The following is a 17,864-nucleotide window of genomic DNA, read 5'->3' on the forward strand; positions in this document are numbered from 1 at the left end:
TGCTGTGTATCTTTGCTAACAGGAACATGCTTCAAAGTTATTAATGACATGGTAAAAAGTGTATTTTCCTGTAACTCACTGTGTTTTACACTGTTAATAGGCATTTATTTATTTTTCCATTTCCTACTGTGGTGGAGAAGAGATCACTGAGAATTATCAGATTTCTTATGACTGATTGAATACATCTTCAGACAGTCAAAAACTGGTAATTGCATGGAATAATTTCAAGCAAGTAACCTTTGAATACTGTGTCAGTGCTTGTAACAGAAAAATATGCCAGTATGTGTGTCTCTAATACCTGCTAACTCAACAAATCTGTTCTCTGAGCTCCAGTTTTTCAGCAGTAACTAAGAATAGCCATGTTTTCCTTCTGTTAGCATTTCCCTGTAAGTAACAGTGAAGGGACGATGGAGGTTAGTTCTGTTAAACATCACTCATTGATAGTGCCAAAAACTTAGCTAAGCAGCAAGAGAACTGGAACTCCTTAATTCCGTTTGCTGATCACATTATTCACAGTATAGTAATATTTCAGAATTTTGGAAACAAGATCTTAAATCTCTTAGGAGAAACTGGTAAGTGAAGCCAGTGTCTTAGGACTTATACTGGTAGGATTTTTACTAACAAAGGGTCTGGCACACTAAAGATTACTTTATAAAGATAATTATTCACCTGCCTTTTGAGCTGGAAGCTATAAATTCATTGATTAATGTAGGTCAGTGAAACTATTTAGAATTTTTCAGCTGAGCTTTTTGAACTACATCTCGTTCCCTACTTTGAAAACCGGTCTAGCGTCTTTAAGTGTGGATCTGGTACAGGTATTCTTTACCTCTTACAGCACCTGTGCACAAGGGGCATGCTAAATGGTCAGTGTGGCAGAAAATAAAACAGCTGTAGACAGCAAAATCTGTTTGTGTAGGTTTACTGTTTGAAGCAGATAGACTGCATTAAGATAATGGAATAGAAATTTGCAAACCTTGCAGGATGGGGAGTTCAAACATAGGCTTCTCCTCTGGGTGCTGGAATCTGACCTGACCACAATGTTCATCCCTCTTCAGCCAGCAACCCACCTCCCATCTTGAATACTTCTTCGAAGGGGATGGGAACTATAATCTTACTCATTAGATACAAGGCTGTTCCCCTTGCACCCTGATACAGGATGAAATTGTCCTCAGGCTGGCTGTTTATTTCCATATGGAGAAGCCCAGCAAAATCCAAAAGTCTCACTAGTGGTCCTGATGTCAGATCAATGCCATCAGTTTGACCTTTTTGTGTCACAAGGTTTCATACCAGAAAATAATGTTAGAAATTAAATACAGAGTTTGATTGGATTAGCTGATAGAAATTAAGAACTGCACTGATAAGTGTACATATCTGGCTACAGTAATGATGATCATTTTTATATCTCAGCAGCCACTGTGGGAAAGCATAGACCATACTTCTATATAGGAAAACACTGACATCTGAATAAATGGAATCTCTTTAACTTATTAGACCAGCAAAATTATGAGCTTATATGTTAGAGACCATCACCACAAAGTGCTTACAAATTCCAGCCCATGCCAACTTGTATCTTACACTCCATGAGGAAGCTTCAACTGTTTTTAGAGACCAAAGTACATAGCCTTTCATGGTAGAGTCAGAACTGGTCTCTTCCTAAGCATTCTCTTTATTTGAGTTTCTAGGTCTGGGCCCTTTTGAAAGTGTTCTTGGAGGGGGATGAGCGGGATTTCACAGCTGTAGGGAATGAGTGCAGAGCTGTCAGAAACATCTTTGTCCTTCTCCTGGGGCAGAGCATGCTGTTCCCTCTTTGATGGAAAAACTTCAGAGACGGCCCTCGGGAGATGTCTCAGGTGGGAAACAGCCAAGGGCTGTCAGCTGGCAAATGGCAGACTGCTTTCCTCTGCCAAATGGGACAGAAGTATCAGTAGTATTTTTACTTGTTTTAGAAAACCTGTTTCTTAGAGTCAGAGTCCTTTCTACAACATTAACACATAATTTAGTGGGAATGAAACCAGTAGAAACTTCCACTGACCTTGTTTCTGCAGTGACTTTCAGTGTGATGCAGGAGGAAGAGGATTTGGGATGAAGAGGAACCCTCGACTGCCTCACATCTAACCAGGGACTGGTTGGACTATCTGGATGATTAGGTTGAGATAGGGTTTGAAGCTCTTGTAAGGAGCATTTATGTCAGGCAATATCTGGATAAATTTAAGGCCCTTTAGTCACAGTACTGCCACCTTTTCATAATGATTTAAGATCACAAATGAGGTGTACGGGAGTTTACTGATGGTATTGCTTGGGATTTAAAGCTGCTGATCAGATACTTGATTACAAAGAATCACATTTATATAAATATAAATAAATAGTTATTTCACCAGGCAACCCACATAACCATATTTTGTATGATTATTACATCTCACATGAATTTGACAATTCAAAACGAAGTTCAATATGAACAGAAGTCACAGCACAGAAATGTAAACTCCTCTGCTTCCCTGCACTGGCATTCACGGAGTTGAGTATAAACTGGCAATGGCAGCCTCAGTGCAAGATGTTGGTTGTTACCTCCCACAAATAACATTTCAGACAATGCAGCAACCATATTGTCCCTAGAGGCTATAAGACATGCATAGGAGCTGCATCTGAACTGCTTATGAGTTAAACACAGCTCAGTATCTTCACAGTGGCTACTATTGCCAACACTATAGCTGCTAATTTCTTTTCTTGCCTGCCTTCATATTTTCGGAGTTTTCCTTTTTTTTTTTTTACATGAAAAGCAAGAGAATTTCTGATGTTAACTTGCACAAATAAATGCCTTTTTTCATCTCAGGGCTCAAATAAATCCCCAGCTGGCTTTCTAAGACTTTTTTTTCTTTTTTCTTTTTTTCTTTTTTCTTTTATTTTCCCCTGAACCACTTCAGGGCAAAAAAAGGAGAAGAATTAATTGTTTGAACTTATGACGCATTATACTCATAACCAATATACTTAAGTTTTTATTTTTCTACCATTTCTGCATTTGTTTGTGGTGTCCACAGAGTTGTGCCTGCATACAACTAGTTCTAAATTGGTGTTTCAGGTTCTTGAATATTTTTTCACAATGATGCCACTTTACTGCCACAGGGAGTGAGAACTGATTTGTGTTCATTTGAGTTCATATGATGCCTAAGCATCAGCTCTTGAAGCTTCTAACTTTCCTAAGTAGTCACCTCTTCAGTTATTAACTGTAATGAATGGATCTGCTCTGCAGCCCAAAGCAAGAACAAAATCAATCAGATCCGGCAGTTGGCATCAATTCTCTGATTGTGAATGTATTTATTACAAGGCAATTTTCCATAATGAAATATAAGTTGGTTAAAATTTGCAAAGTCACAATTTGAGAAAACCAAGTACTGTAATTGAATCTTGGACATTATAAAGAGAACAGCAAAGAATTTGCTAACAGATTGTTAATGGAGACTTCTGTCCATATTAAGCTGCTTTTTTTCCAACAATATCCCTTACGAATAAGATCCCTTCTTATCCCTTTTTGCTGTGTAGTAACCTGGATTAAATCTTAGTATTTTAAATTATATAATTACCCAGTTATCTGAGGAGATTGGGGAGAAGAAGAACAACAACAAATTCTGCTCTTCCTCTAATTACCTATATTAACAGCAAATAGTTGCTGGGCTGCCTTTGTTTTTCATGCTTTTTATTCAAGCTGCTTTTTCTGTTGCGACTAACATATTTATGTATGCTCCTCTGAAAATCTCAGCCAAAGAGACTAAAGATCATAGTCTCTGGTGAATTTCAATAGATTCTGAATACCTCTCTCAAATGCCTTAGAAAATACAAGCCATTATTTCTTAGAGAAAATTAGTATTTCCACTTTCTCACCATTTATTAGTATATCTGTTTCCTCATTAAACACAGATAATTTAAGTACCTTGGTATCAATAGAGGGAAAAAAGGGGATGTTGATATAAGATTAACATTCATCTATGTTACTGTGAGTGTAGCTGTGATGCTTTTTATTTATGATAGCCCGAGACCTAAGTATGACACATCTAGAAACAGTAATAAAGCACTGAAACAGCTGAGCCATATTTCAATAAACCACATATGCTTGAAATTCAATACTTGAATGTGTAACCCTTAACTGTATAAATGTGCCCTTCCCTCTCATAGAAATAAGTTACCATTATTTTACTTAGTTTCTGTGATACACAAAGTGATATAATACTTAATTAACCAGAAGAGAGGAGTTTAGGAAAGTTTTTTTCTTCTCCTGTTATTTATTCTTTTCAATATTTGTGGTTGAAAGTCTGCTGAATTTGCAGACATCTCAGGTGATACCTCATGGCAGAAGCAGAGAAAATGTAATAAATCCTCCAGGGCAAATGAAGATTGACTAGCACATTTGCAAGTGGCCAGCTAGCGTATAGATCCTTCTTGCTACTACTGTGTGAACTCTTCACTGATGTCACTGTCACCTCCCCCTCAGGGTTCCCACCCTGGAGTTTGCATGCCCAGAAGCATGTCTGCACTAACCACAAGATGCAGTGTTTGCCAGAGAGGATTTGTAATGCCTGTCTTCCTTCCCTCTGGATGCTCCTCTTCCCTGTATCTGTATTTTTCTTCCCTAGACTTCATCTCATCAGAGCTGATGTTGCTACAGCCAGAGGGCCAGCAAGCAACTCCCAAACCTCTCTGTGACTCAGCACCCAGCAGGCCTTCGGGATCCCAGACACCAGCACTGCCTCTCCTCACCAGTGGAATATATTCCTTATCCCCAAGACACAGCCAAGGAAGGGCGATGGAAAGACCTAGCCCTGGGCAAGAGCAGGCGGGATGCAGCCCACCGAGGTGGCAGGGCATCGCTTCACCTGGGGGCTGTGCAACACAGCGAGCACTCCCACACAGAGCAGTGGGTTCAAAAATGCCACTTCAGCCTGATGATTGCTTGCCATGTTCTCAGTCGAGCAATAGTAACAACAGCTCATCTCTGGTACAGCATTTTTCCAGCTGATTATTAGATAATTAACAACCAAACATACACTGTTCACTGAAGCAGGGGTCCATATGTGCTTCTGTGGCACAAGGACTCAAGGATCCAAACTGGACCACCAGGTGTAATTAAATGTAAATGTAAAATAACAATGGAAACTCAAAATAAAAAGGCATTGACCCAAGGAATGGTAGCACAAGTATTACTGCCTGTCATACTTACTGGCAACACCTTGCTCCTTCAGAGTCACACAGCAAATAGCTCTCAGCTTTACTCTACTAGCTATTTATCTGTGACAAGATGTCTCTTTGAAACTGAGTACATCTTCAAGTTACTGACCAGAGAAACTAAAGTATTTGTACTGTATTTTCCAAAATACAGTGTGCCCCAAAATGTAAAAATTTACAAATGCAAAAAACGTTAATTATATATGAATGTATTTATTGTGTTAAATCACTTAATAAGCAAGAATAATGCAATTTAACCTAATTTAAAGGTGGTATCTGTACTATATATCTACATTGGTTAGACAAATTTCTTCAATATATCCTAAGTGGCCAAATGTTCAAATGAAAAGTATATAGATGCCTTTTAAATCTCTCTTTTTTATTTTTATTTCCAGCAAATTACATTATTAAAAACAGTTGTCTTTGTATGTAAAATCTCCAACAGTGCACAGTTTTCTGAAGGACAATAAGGACAGGCTTCTCTCTTCAGTGAATCACAGCCCAGACTTTTATAAAAAGTGTTAACAGTTTGATCACCTTAGTTATTTACAGGACAGTCAAGTAATAGATTCTGGGACTTGTTTGCGTGACATACATTTTATTGTAGCTTGCAAATGTCAGAGAAAATGTACAGATGGAGTAAAAAAAAAAAAGTAAGTGCAATTTCATTGCCATTATTCAGTTAGGAGCTCTAACGAAATAGATCATGTTTTTACATTGATTACCTCGGTCAATGTCCTGCCCCTCCCCACAATGCAGTCTTCTATAGCAGATAAAAAATTATCAGAAATGCAGACTCTTGAAAAAATTGCAGGATTCAAAAAGTGTAACAGTATTTATTCTCAGCAATATTTAACAATTCTTTAAAAACAATCAGACTAGTAGGGTCTGTGCAGCCATATACACCCAAGAATCCTGACTCTGCATTCCAGCGCAGATCTGTGAGTCAATGTAACCACACTGCATCATCACAATCCTGCTTCAGCATATTCCCTCTTCTGCACTCAAATCCACAAATAAAAAATGCTCCTCTTTACCTTAGATGGTGAATTCCTTCTTGTCCTTTTGTTCATAACAGCTATTCCAAGTTTGTGCCTTTGAAAATTACAAGGATGGCTGCATGAATAAACTTCACAGATCCTCTCCTGCGGCAGAAACCAAATAAAAAAAAAAAAAAAACAAAGACTTCAAGCTGTGACCTCAGAGCAAAGCGCAGCCGTTAGCATCCCTGTGCCAACCTTCAGCAGAAAGCAGGTTAGACAGCAGGAAAACTGCCTCTGTGCATGGCTGCAACGCTTTCAAATCGAGCATTCTGTGCTGTAAACTCGCGGATTTATATCTTCTTAAATAGACCGTCCCACTCAATGCTGCTTGTGTGCATGAAACTGTGAAGCATTTCACTGCAGTCGCTTTATGCAAGAAACTAACCCAGTCATCTTTACAATCTCTGTCACTCTGCTCTGAGACTAAAGAATGAGCACAGCATGCATAATTCATGCATTAAAATCTTGTGTGCACTTCCTGCAGCAACTGTTACATCCAGTAATGGGATATTGATCAGCTCATCTCTAAAACAGTTGGGGCTGGACCATCGCTTTGCTGCAACAAACAAAATTCCATCCAAAATGGGATGCAGACACAGGCTTCCCCCCTTCAGCACTCAAGCATAACTCCAACATACATGGCATGGCATTTACGTATTGCATTGTGTTTAATCTGGACTCTGTATTTCTTTGACCTTCGAAAAATGCTGCTTTATCTGAGCCTTTTATTTGAAGTCTGTATTGCCTGCAGCCTGTTTCTCCCTTTAACTCCATGCAGCATGAGAAGCAAGTATGCTTTCTCAACCTCACATGAACCTCCAGAAGCAAAGAGCAGTTGTAAGAGCCTTCTACCCCATATACACCAATCCCTTGTTTGCACCAGGGAATCAAACCAGTTGCATTTGAATCCTTTTCTTACAATATTCAATTTGACTAGAGATGCACATATGTGTAATTTTTGTCTAGCACACCTCACATAATTTATATCTATCAGATCAATTAAAACAAGTCCCAAAGTTGCTACTTCTTCCCACAGATCTAAACATTTTCCAGCCTCTTCAGCACTTGTCCTCTTCTTCCACCCCCATCACTCAAACAAGCCTCACGATTAACCAACCCTGTCTCTAGCAGCCTCTGGCAACCCCACCCTTTGCCATGTGCTTCTCCATCCACACACAGCAAAGCTACAACTCCCACTATTTCAGATTAAAAAGATGAGAGAGGAAACACAGACAAAAGGAAAACAGCAGAGCCATGACTGAAGTGAAACTCAAAAGCAATAATTAAAGAATCTTTGGTTACCGTGATGCTGACAAACAGCACAGCCACCAGAGTGTGAATCACACAGACCTGTAGCTTCCTGAAATACATGGGGTTATTCTTTACTCTTGATGGGGTTTGGATCACTTAAAATACATTGTCAACACTAAAATAAAGAACTGCTACTGGGGTTTATTTGAAAGGAATTTAAGAGTAAGACCTACAACAGAAGAAGGTACAATTGGCTGAAAGAAAAAAATCTTGATGGGACTGCAGCACGAATGGGGCACTCCAAATACTGATGAAAACCTGAATCTGGGCTAAACTGTTGACTCTCATGCAACTGTGCACATTCAGATTCGTCTCAAGTGAGTCAATGGAAAATTGTCTGGAGTAAGCAGGATTTGGCACACAGTCAGGAAACCAGAATGAATAGAGGCTTTTTCAGAGGAAAAAAGGGAAGAAGTTTTGCTTTGTTTGTCTCTCACTGAAGCAATCACCTTTCAGTATACTCAGCACCTACTGTTTTCCCTGATGTTAAGGCACGCCCATACATTTCAGTGAGATGGCAATGGTGTCACCAAGAAATTATGATATGCCTTTCTGATATGTCCTCTCTCAACAGCTACGAGGGCTGTAATGTAAGAGTGGTTTATGTCTACTTTGTGATACATCAAGAACAGCAGTTCAGGTTGTCAAAATTCTTCACCCATTACTATACCTTGAGTGCTGGGTCATGATCATCTATGACAAGCATCAAACTAGAAGTTACAAGCTATATCAGAAAACCTGGTGTTGTGAACTTGACTGCTTAATTAATCAGATTACAAGGGGAAGAAACCTCAGAGAGATGAGACTAATGCCCCAGGTCATACAATCCCCATGAGCTTGCTCTGATCTTACTCCAATCAGTTATAAGTGGGAAGTTTACAGAGGAAAACTTGCTCATGTAGGCACTGCAGACTAGCTCATCCTATGCTTACCATTACAGTGACATCTGCCACTTCTTGCTATGTTAGGACTGTGCTCCAGATAAAGATGTCTAAATTTGGATAGCTAGCAGCACATGCCCACATGTGAGGAAGATGCCCATTCTCTGTAAAAACATTCTTAGAAGCTTTTTGGCTGTCCAGCTCCTGCAGACTGTTTAAGGGTGAGCTGAATCATTGCTATCTGCATTGCGTGTATCAACTAGGTTTCTGCCAATTATGATCAGAATGCAGATATGTAGATCACATGTAGATACCAACATGTAGACTGCTCAATTTAGACATCTCAATCCGGCCTTGTATCCACCCTGCATGTTATTCAACCGAATACTTCCCTGGCACAGGACAGGAGCCATGGCATTTTGGGCACCTAGGCATACTTCAACATCTCTTGCTCTGCCTGTTCAAGCTATATTTGGGATACTATAAAGCCTTTCAGTAATTGCCTAAAACTGATTTAATATGCAAATGCCATAACACAAGTACCCATTTAGACAGCTCTGTCCAGACTATGAATTTTGATAATTGATTCTGAAATAAACTAGATTTCTACATTTTATTAAGACCTAAAGGTAAACTACACATTGAACTCAGAGTTGATATCCCCATTTGAATTGGAATGGAAAACATCTCCATGTGGAAGCCATTGATATTGTAATAAATCAGTCTTAGGTATTTTCTGTAGAAAATAACATTCGTAGAATATCTGCAATCTTCAGCTGGTGTTTTGGAATTTGTAATCTGATGGGCTCCTTAAAGCAAGACTAGAAGCCTTGGGGAATAAAGAAAGTCTTGCCTCCATCAGCAAACATTCAAAAGAAGCACAGTTGATAAAAATATAAACTGGTGCCACTTTCATTGGAAAGTCACAAACCAGGCAAATGAGTGCTTTGTTGAAGTTACTAGTGTCAGCTAATCAAACCAGAAGTCTTTGTTATAGGTGGATTTTGTTATATTGAAGTACTGCCTATGGATTCACTCCATTAGGCACGCATTCCGAGGAAATCCAAGAATCCATTATCCTTCCCTGTGTATTTATTTGTATTTTTTAGTATTTCCTGATTTATCTGTAATAAAAGAAAAACACAACCATATAATGAAAATGCCCTGCTTTCCTTGGTTTATTACTCCAATTCCACAGTTCTAACAAAATGATCATATCAGGCATTCACAATCTTACTGTGTCTAGGTAGAAAGCAGAAGCTCAGAGGCATAAACACAAAGATTCCTCCTTCATCATGAGTACAAGTTTCAGCACACCACACACAGCCTCACAGCCCTCCTGGAACGTTGCCCTTTCAAAGCAGAAACTCCAGACTTGGGAATCTTCTACCCACTTTCAAATAGGAAAGCGTTCATGGGTCTGGGAGGTTTTAAGATGTGCTATGCAGTTGACTGTCAGTAACTCTCAATCACAGAATCCCATTTCTAGCAGAGTATATCAGGTATTCAAGAAACATGTAGATGTGGCACTTCAGGGCATGCTCTAGTGGCTGAGGTTGTAGGGGGTTTTGTGGGTTTTTTTCTGGTGGAGTGTGTGTGGTTGTTTGTGTCATTTGGGTTGGGTTTTTTTGTGTTGATAGTTGGACTTGGTGATCTCAGAGGTCCTTTCCAAGCATGACAATTCTGTGATTCTGTATATTCTGAGAGCACAGAGCCATTTCATGCAGCCGTTTCTTCTAGACATCTTACAAATCTTTATTTCAGTAACTAATTGTCCAAATCCCACTTTTTCATGCACCTCTTATTATTATTAATTTGCTGTTCTCCCTTACTGTAGCCTAACCCCTGACTTGGTTCATCATCATGTTCCTCTTTTGCTCTTCTTCCTATACTGACCAAAAGCTCTGTTCTTCCACAACAAATGAATTCTGTTCTCATTCACATTTTCCAGGTAGACAACTCTTATTCTGCTGTTTATCACATCCACAATGACTGTCACTTCCTTGACTCCAGTTCTCAAATCCTCCTGTTTCTACTTCCCTTTACACGTCTGTATGTTCCACCCTCCTCAGAGCAACAGCCATCTCACACAGTTTCATGACTGCTTCCACAAACTCTCATTTCCCCATCACTGTCTGCTTTCACTTTCTTCCCATTCTCACTGTTTTTTCCATTCACAGAGAAAAAACTCCCTAGTGTTTCCCTTAGCCTCATTTGCTTCTGCAGTCACCATTTCTCCTTTCTTTCAACTCTCTGTAGTTTTAAAACTCCTGCATGAAGTGCCCCTCTCCCTTTCTCACGGCCTTTTACCTTTTCCATTCAAATGTAGCAGCTCGAAATCTCTACCATTTGTAGCTATCCAAACCTCTGGAACTGTGATAATTCTTTATTCTTCCAGAGGTGTCAACTGTTTTTCATGGTTAGGAGACCTAAGGTTTTACTTTTGAAGTTGTGGCTTCCTTGATGCAGTCTTATCCTGATCTCTCTAACTGTTGCCCTGGAAGCCACTCTAAGGAACAATTTCATGCTTTCTTCTATGCTCTGCAGAGAACTATTTGGTCTTCTTTCCTCTTAAAACTGGTGCAATCACATCTGTAAACTACAGTATCCTCTTTGGATGCTACACTTCTACTCCAAATTACTACACTATTTTCAAATAGGTATCTCATCCAGTATTTCTAATACTGTAAATTCAGGTGTCAGCTTAAGCTCCATATAGCCAAATTAGGGGGGTTATTACCTTCCCCCACAAACTCATCTGGTCAACTCCTTCCTGAACCATGGTGTACAGTGGCACCATTTAGCCCACCACTTAAGACACCTGTCTGAACTTCATCTCCAACTCAGATCATCCTCAGGTCATCAAATCCAGACCAAGTCTTGCAGAATCTTTCTGCACAATACTGCTCATATACAATCTTTTTAAATCATAGAATCATAGAATGTTTTGGGCTGGAAGGGACCTTTAAAGGTCATCTAGTCCAAACCTCCTTACAATTAGCAGAGACATCTCACACTAGAACGGATTGCTCAGAGCCCCATCAAGCCTGACCTTGAATGTCTCCAGGGATGGGGCCTCCACCACCTCTCTAGGCAACCTGTTCCAGTGATCCACCACCCTCATATTAAAGAACTTTTTCCTCATGTCCAACCTAAATCTACCCTTCTCTAGCTTGAAACCATTACCTCTTGTCCTATTGTTATATGCCCTAGTGAACATGTCTTCCCCAGCCTTCTTATAGGCTCCTTTCAGGTATTGGAATGTTGCTATGAAGTCTCCTGGAGTCTTCTCTTCTTCAGGCTGAACAACCCCAACTCCCTCAGTCTGTCTTCATAAGAGAGGTGCTCCAGCTCTCCGATCATTTCTATGGCCCTTCTCTGGACAGGCTCCAACAGGTCCACATCCTTCTTGTGTAGGGGGCTTCAGAGCTGGATGCAGTACTCCAGGTGAGGTCTCACCAGGACAGAGTAGAGGGGCATAATCATCTCTCTTGATCTGCCAGCCACACTTCTTTTGATACAGCCCAGGATGTCGTTGGCCTTCTGGGCTACAAGTGCACATTGGTGGCTCATGTCCAGCTTTTGATTATGTACTTAGTTAATACCCTTGTCCAGATCCTCATTATCTCAGGACTAGATTAGTATGAAATTTTTTTTCCTCTGGGCTGATTAAACACAGCATCTTATCAGAGTGCTGCTGCAAAGACCATTCCTCTGGTGCACCACTCTGACTTTGTGACCTCTTTTCTTGCATTCTTACACTCCCTTCTTTGGTACCTCAAATACAAGCAGCTTCCTGCTCCCTTCTATGGACCACTCTCATTATTACTCTCACTCAATACTGAACAGCCAACTTACAATTAGTCTCTAAGTTATTTTTCATTAGCCCCTTGTTAAATTTTCAGTCAAGCACTTCTGTGCTTCCTCCCATCGCATTTCATGCTTTGGAAGAACTATCTGCAACACCTGCAAAGTCACTGCATTGCCCTCCTTCAAATCCTTTCTTAAATCTTATTTTCTATGATATTACAAAAAAAATTGACAGCATGTAGGCTGCTCAGGAAAGCTGAGACCACTATCTATCCTCCTGGCTGATTTTCTTTCACTGTTGCTTTGCAATTCCCCATCTGTCTTTGCCTTTTACGTTATACTTCCACTCATAATTACTTATGAGTAATTTTCACTGTGAGAGGGACAGACTTTTTGTTTTCTTTGTTCAGTGGGGGCTCTGGTTAATGACTGTGGCTTTTCAGTACTGGAGGGCACAAAATACTGGAACTCTTAATTATCTAACAGAACCTGGGGAGTCAGGAGTAGAACTTGTGCTGGCTCACAGTTTCTACAGAGGAGTCGTACAAGGCTGGATAAAATCAAGGATGCCAGTTCAGTCATTTAAGCTGAAAACATTATTTTGTTCTTCTCTGAACCACTTTGCTACCAATACTTAAACATATTCCCCAACAAAACAGCTGCTTGTTCTGTTTTACTGTTTAAGTCAGTGTTCTGAGATATCAAAGATAGTAAGTAATTATACAAAAATGCTTTCTTTAATCACTGTTCTGAAACAATCAAAATATGTAACACAATTACATAAACTGTATGCAAACATAATTGTCCCTACTAAATACATTATATTATGCCTCTACTATATGTATTATACTGTACTGTATTACATAGCACAGCTTTAAAATATCATACTACATATTATATAGTTACAATATAATATATAATAGTACAATTTCTATAACTATTATTACAATAGATAACAGACTACTATATATATCTACCATAAAAGATTCCATATATACTGAGAAAAAATGCCACATATATGTTTTATACGAAGTTTAAGTCTTCTTTCTACTGTGAAGGTCCTCAGTAAGAGGCAGTTGTTACTCAAAATGTCATTTGACTTTTGAGAGCTAGCCACACATGCAAAGCTGGAGAAAATACAACTTTAATGTTCTCCTAGGCCTTCAATTTCAAACAGCAACAAAGGCTGCATCCAAGATAGCACACAAAACTTCTCTCCAAATGCTTTCCCACACTTACTGAGTGATTTACTTCAAATGACTGCTGCTCCAAAACTAACATGAAGCGCAGCATGACTTGCTGCAGCATATCTCTCTACACAGTCTGTAATACTGATGGGAAAAATCTGTCCTTCAGATCTTCTCTTCACCTGATTTTCTGGCCACATGACTCTCCTTGGGCCTACAGCCCACATCCACTACAGCACTGAACCTCTGTATACATTCTGAGCTCTTGACCTAAGCAAAAAATCTGTTTGATGCAATCTTTTCCCATATACTCATTAACAATCATCTTGCACTCTACTGTGTGTGCCTTCTCTAAGATGTTTCTGACCTCTGGATTGATTTTTATATCCATCAGTAGTTAAGAACTCTCTTCATTCGGTTTATTGGTCCTCATTCATCACACTAACAACTTACATCACTGGATAAACAGAGCAAGCTCTTATACTTGACCCCATAGCAATTCCCTGTTGAGTTGCCTGGCTTTAAAGCCAGACCCTTCCGATATCCTCATTCAAAGACCCACAAAAATTCAGGGAACACCACAGGAATCAAGTGAATTATGTGTTTTGGTGAAAAGTGGAAAAAGCCAAACACCCATTACCATGAGCAGAAATTCAAGGCCACTGCCTGTGCAGAGCATAGCAACAAGCTCACAGCTGCCAGCGCTTTAAGTGTGCAGTTCAAGCCAACGAATGTTTCCAGTTGATTGAAATGCTTAAACTACAAGCCGTTCACCACACAAACAAGTCAAACTGCTGCATCAAAAGATCTTGCTGTGATTGCTCTGAAAAGGGTTGGGTTGGAAGGTGTGATGGGTAACGGCAAGGGTGCAGGCAGCTGGGGGCCATGGGCAGCCTCTCACCCCCAGGGACAAGCCCATGGCCTTTGAACAAGCAGCAGAGGGCTGGGCATGCACCTGAGGCAGAGATGGGTTGGGAATACCAGACAAGGCCATTGTGATGGGACAGGTCTGAGCACCTTCCAAGATGAGGAGGGGCAGCAAGATGCCTAGCCAGATACAAGTGCAGCTGAAACACAGCTTAGACAAGGTCCCAGGAAAGGTCAGCCCTAAAAACAGCTCCTGGAAGAAAGGGATAGAAGGGTTCTCACAGCTTTCCTGCAAATCTGATCCCAGGCTACGGAGCTCCACCATTTCAGAGTTGGATTGAACAGTGGGAGCTAACTCCTCAGAGAGGGAGGAAGGAGCAACAGAGCCTGTTGGTGCACTTTGACATCTGCAACCAGCAGGAATGAAAAATGATGAGATTTTCCATGAAGACTGGTAGAGTGAAATGAGGAAGAGAAAAAAGAGAAGCAATAAAAACAAATTGGCAAAATAGGTGTGAGGTTTTGTCTGAAGCTACGGGAACAGAAGCTACAGAAAGAGTATGGAATTGAAAAGTCAACCAAAAATGTCAATGATGACAGCAGAATGGTGAGAGGAAGGCCACTGCACAGGCAAGGACAAGTGGGGAAGATCAAATACAGGAAGGCAGGTGTGACAAAACTGGGTGGAGGTGAACAACAGGAGAGACTCAGTGGCAGCCAGGAGGTTGCTCAATGGGCTAAGAACCAACAGGGTGGATAAGGCTAAAAGCAAGCAGCAAGAAAGATTCAACTGTCACAAAGTTTATTTTCTGCTTCCTCCTGTTTCCAGCTGATTGTGGTGGGGATTTTTCTTCCACCTGTACAATACTCTTGACATCCCCAGAGTATAGCATGTGTCAGAAGGAACAAACTGAAATAATGAATGGTGCTGGCATGCCAACTCTGCCCCTCTGCAGCCAGCAGCTCTGCAGAGGTATGGCCCCAGTAACCCAGTCAACTCCGGAAACCTGGGGAACAAACTCGTACACATTCAGCAAGATCTTGTGGCCACAGGTCTGGTGGCCACTAACCTGATGCCCTGAAAAACTGTTTCAGATGCCAAACCACGAAGATATCAACTTACATTGCCTGCAGCAAATTAATACTTGTAATAAAATACAAAATGGCCAGAGAGTTCTCTGCTCACTTTGTAACCTGCACATTTGGATTTTTATCTGATTTCTACTCAGTCTGAAAACTGCTCAGGAAGGATATATTGTACAGCTGCTTTTCAGAGTGGACTGCTCTCCTTCTTGTCACACCAATGGAGGAAACAAGGGTGTCTCCTCCTGCAATGACCCACTGAACGCTAGAAGAAATACATTACTCGCTTGCTTAATTTTGCTCCCTTCCCTGTTAGCTCTGCATGTCACACTACACTTCTGAATGAAGAAAATGTCAGTGTGTTCCCTGATACGCACCACGGGATAGCATTTGGCCACATGCAAATCACAGGAAAACTGAGGTGGGAGGCCAGTGTATAATTTTTATCCTCATGTCAAACATACTTGCCAGTCAGTACCACCCAGTGCTTTCAAATGCAGGTCAACTTAGATCACTAGCTTGCCAGCAAAGAAGCAAAAGTGACATAAAATAAACAGAAAGCCTCCTACTTCCCTGCCACCCACTGCCTGCATTGTCAGTGACAATCATCCTCTGCTACTCACCACCAGCACACAGCCCTCTCTCTTTGTCAGAGCATGGTTTTTGAATTTGTCATCTGCATTTGTTCACAGTACTCTGAATCAACAGATGCTCCATCACACAACACACACCTTTAGTTCTGTCTGATCAGATAGAAAATAAGCATACAAATGGCAAAACCAGGTCTTTTCATTTATGAACAACTCTGTTCCTCCAAATAAAAATCGAATCAGACATTCATGTTCTTCTAGGAAGGATCTTCCCATGCATTAATACACATTCTCAGATCTAAAAGCAATCACATTCTTAATCCTCTGCTTTCTCCTCTAGAAAGGCACTGTAAGAAATTACAAACTGCCAATGCACAAACAATATTAACTGAGCAGTTCTAAATATGCACCATGGATTGCAGGGGGAAGAGCCTAGCAATTAATGGAAGTAGAAAACCCTCCGTCATCAGTGAGAATTTAGTGGAAAATCAATTAAATCTGTAAATTTCACCACTTTGAAGGAAGACGTGAAACTAAGCCAAGCCAGGATTTACAGTTCCTTAAAATTGAGAATGACAAGTACTCTTTTTTTAAACTTTTATTTTCTAACCTATACCAATGCAATTATTTTGGAGCTTTTAGAATTATTCTCTCTCCCCCAACTATAATCTTGCATGTGATAGGGGGGTGGTTAGGTTATCTCTTTTCCAGCAAAAGGCAGATTTTACCATCACACACAGAACAAGCTATTTCCAGTGAGTGATGCTGGAACCTGAATAAACAGACTAATGTCTAAATAGTTATCTGAACAGCACTTCATAAGAAACAAAACATACAATATGAACTACAAAATGTGGAGAGTTGCAAACACTGCATAAGGTATGTAAGCTGTTTTCCTTGTTTTTTAAAAAAAAATTAAAGCAAGGTAGTGTGCCTTATGGGATACAGCAGCTAAAAGACAACACAAAAAAGCAGTTGCAATACTGCCTTTCTCTAGGTCTTCATCTAACCAGTCAGAGAAATAATTGAAAATGAACTGTTTGGACTTTTAAGTTTATAGATGTTACACTTTGTTTATGCAGTTTATAGTTGAAGTATAAACAGAGAATAGAGACTAGTTCTTTTACAGAGAGATGCACAGCGTGTTTCAAAGGAAAAGAAGCTGCAGGGAATACCTTAATGGACATCTGTGGTAACCCACTATAATGTGTCTTTGAACACAAGTAACAACAGCAATAAAAGTACATCTGTGTCAAAATACCAACTGTCCAAGCCATCCAGTTATCCCAGGTGAGTATTTTAACTTCTGAGGAACATGAAAATACATTATTCTTAAGTGTTATTTTAATTGCAGGCTTGCAGGATACAGTTTTCAGAGTTTACAAAAAGTGACCTCTGTTCTGTACACAAAACTTTTAGTTACTACAGCAGAAGATGAGGGTACTGACAAACGAATCTGTGATCTGAAATACAATTGCAAAAATGGCATCTGGCACGTAAGACTGGACTAAAATATGGCTGATACAGTTCACCTGTTCTACAGTAGTTTCACCAGGCTTCACATAGAAAGTAATAATCTGTTCAAGCATGAAAACAATCTAAAATTAGAAGAGAACTGCAGGCATACAACTTTAAAAATAAATAACAGAATTTATCCATTAGAGAATGAAACATAATTGTACTTAGTGCTCTCTAAAGAGGAAAGAATTAAGTTAGTCTTGAACTTAAGAATAGAATTGGTCATATTCCATCTCTTCACCTGGTTTTTGGTCTACTTTTTGCTAAAAATAATGGAAAAGGTTTTGTCACTATCAGATTGAGTAATGTCCTAAGACAACCTGACAACAAAGAAGGACAGGAATCTTCTGGACAATTTAA

At 39.9% G+C, this 17,864-nt stretch overlaps 1 protein-coding gene across 1 annotated transcript in view; it reads right to left on the minus strand.

Moving 5' to 3' along the window:
* The window catches only part of CNTN1 (contactin 1), a 243,307-nt gene that overhangs the window by 135,261 nt on the left and 90,182 nt on the right, over window positions 1-17,864 (minus strand). Inside the window, exon 3 of the mRNA XM_051608904.1 lies at window positions 6,252-6,359. The gene's annotated coding sequence lies outside the window, so the exon portion shown is untranslated. The remainder of the gene's footprint in view (window positions 1-6,251; window positions 6,360-17,864) is intronic.

Source organism: Apus apus, chromosome 1 (genome assembly GCF_020740795.1).
Source record: "Apus apus isolate bApuApu2 chromosome 1, bApuApu2.pri.cur, whole genome shotgun sequence".
Lineage (NCBI taxonomy): Eukaryota > Metazoa > Chordata > Aves > Apodiformes > Apodidae > Apus > Apus apus.